Source organism: Sinohyriopsis cumingii, unplaced genomic scaffold (genome assembly GCF_028554795.1).
Source record: "Sinohyriopsis cumingii isolate HCF-2022 unplaced genomic scaffold, ASM2855479v2 utg000160l, whole genome shotgun sequence".
NCBI classification, from domain to species: domain Eukaryota; kingdom Metazoa; phylum Mollusca; class Bivalvia; order Unionida; family Unionidae; genus Sinohyriopsis; species Sinohyriopsis cumingii.
Genome location: NW_028315873.1, coordinates 3539416 through 3540113, shown reverse-complemented (window position 1 = coordinate 3540113; position 698 = coordinate 3539416).

Here is a 698-nt window from a genome sequence, read left to right as displayed (position 1 = left end):
ATTTAATGGTGTTTGTTCTTTGTAATTGTATCATTATTTATGTTTTTATGTTAGAGATATTGTCTATGTTTTCTAATGTTGTAAAGCGTTTTGAATACGCAAATATTTTCCATTCTTGTTTCAAAACAATGTACTTATACATCCTATCATAATCAAAGTTGGCATCAGCCGAGAAGGGGAAGTTACTGCCCTTTATCGCTCGCTACGATAATTCGTCAAGGTAAACGTTTGAAATCAATGGACGAACATGATCTACTCTGGAGATATGTGATTTCTATTTCGTTGCAAAAGGTATCGTCTATGAATATTTTCATGACTAATATTTCGGAATATTTCACTTTGTTTCATGATTGAGGTAACAGTTTAATTTGCATAAATGGATTGCAGTAAGCTGCATTTTTCACATTAACACCTCACGCACGGCCGCAGGCGACATCAAGACACGCGATAAATATGACAAAATTTAACGCATGTTTAAAGACATATTTATGTGTATATAAACTACACAAAACACCTTTGAAAATAAAGAAAATACAATATGTAAATTTTCTGAAGCCATTACAGGGCTCTAGAATCCCAGTCCTTTGGGGAATATAATTCAACTGAATAAACGTTGATAAGTCTTTTTTGTTATGTCTCTGATTTCAAGTACAAGTTGTGAAAGTAACAGAAATTAATCTTTCACTTTCTTTCACGGC